The sequence below is a fragment of the Peromyscus leucopus genome, chromosome 20, assembly GCF_004664715.2.
Source record: "Peromyscus leucopus breed LL Stock chromosome 20, UCI_PerLeu_2.1, whole genome shotgun sequence".
Lineage (NCBI taxonomy): Eukaryota > Metazoa > Chordata > Mammalia > Rodentia > Cricetidae > Peromyscus > Peromyscus leucopus.
Window position 1 is genome coordinate 3,219,489 of NC_051080.1, and position 1,612 is coordinate 3,221,100.

Genomic DNA, 1,612 nt, shown 5'->3' on the forward strand with positions numbered 1-1,612 from the left:
CAATAGCTAACATCAGATGTCCATCAACAGAAGAATAGGTAAGGAAAATATGACATATAGCTATATTATACACACACACATACACACACACATATATACACACACTCACACATACATACATGCATGCACATGGTGGAATTTGTTCACTCATAAGGACACAATTATGTTGTTGTGGAATATTATTTTAAAGTGTGTTGCATTTTTTTTACTGCTGCCTTTGTTGACAATGCAAAGATGTGTTACTTTTGTTTGATTAAATAAAATTAAACTGCGATCAGGAGGCTGAGTCAGCAAGTAGCCGACAGGAAGCGGTAGGGAGGAACCATGAGTAGCCAGGGCTGAGTGAGGGCTGAGCGGAAGGACACTCTGGCAGAGGGAGAAGGTTAGCTACTTGCTATTCAGCCTCTCTGAGCGAGCAGAATTCCACCTCAACCTTTGAATCCTGAGTTCCATAGAGGGGTAGAGATCTAGATACATTTCCTTTAATAGTTTGGAAAGAGTTGATGCCTGAGGGAACAGAAGCCCTCAGGTTGCGGCCTAATCTCTACTGGTAGCTGCCAAGTCGCAGTCCCTGGTTAGGACAGCAGTCGCTTAAAGGGAAATCACTGTAAGTAATAAAAAACCAGTCCACAACATTATGTCGTTTGCATAAAAGTGGATGCAACTGAATGCTATCATGTTAAGCCCAATAAGCCAGATTCAAATCTTTTCTCTATCTGGTTCTCTATTCAAATAGAAGAGCTATTATCATAGACTCAATATAAATACATAAAACCATCCATGTCTCTGTGATATGACAGAAGAGAAGGGGACGAACAGGGCGGGGAGGCGAGGGAAGGCGTGAGAAGGACTGTGGGGGGGACTTGTATGAAACTGTCTTATAAAAGCTGCGCCATCGAGTGCTGCTTGGAGCCCGCCAGCCTGCGTCTCCCAGCTATGCCACCGGGGCTGTCACTATGGCGTGTCACAAAGCCACCGACTCAATGCGCGAGCAGTTCCGGAGATCCTTGTGGAGAAGTTGAGAGGGGGGCTTGCTGAACCACTGACAGAAGTTTGGGTAGCCTTGTTTGAAGAACCAGAGAAGCCCACCGGTGCTCTGGGTTTTTAAAAGCATCACTTAGTAGCTGCTACCCCGGAAAGCCCAGAAATAGAGCTGCTTCACTAGAATTGGCAGAAATGAAAGAGAAGTATGAAGCCGCTGTAGAAGAAGATAAAAACCTGAAAGCAAAGCTTGCTCAGGATGAGCCACCTCAGGAGGAGAAGCGTGCGGAATAGGATTCTTCGCTGAAAAGACGCTGAAAACTAGTTTTGTATCACTTGAATAGCTTGTATAGTATATAATATTTCCTGAAAAGATGCTATAAACTTTTAATATGCTAAATCACACTTTAATGTTATAAACACATATACATTGAATCGCCAATAAAAACTCAATATAACTTTCTTTGGGTCTTAAAGCAGGAGAATCCAAAGTAGATATCGAAGAAAAGCTAAAGAGCCACATAACTTTTCACCTTCAAAGACATTTTATTTATTATCCAATCAGGAATGATGGTACCGGTTTGTATTTTGGCTAGGAGATTGAGCATGGAGCCATTCCTTGGTTGAGGGC

The 1,612-nt window shown here is 42.8% G+C and overlaps 1 pseudogene; it reads left to right on the top strand.

Annotated features, from left to right (window-relative positions):
• The first annotated feature begins 956 nt into the window (after positions 1–956).
• LOC114696588 lies at positions 957–1,275 on the top strand (annotated as a pseudogene).
• Positions 1,276–1,612: the final 337 nt, after the last annotated feature.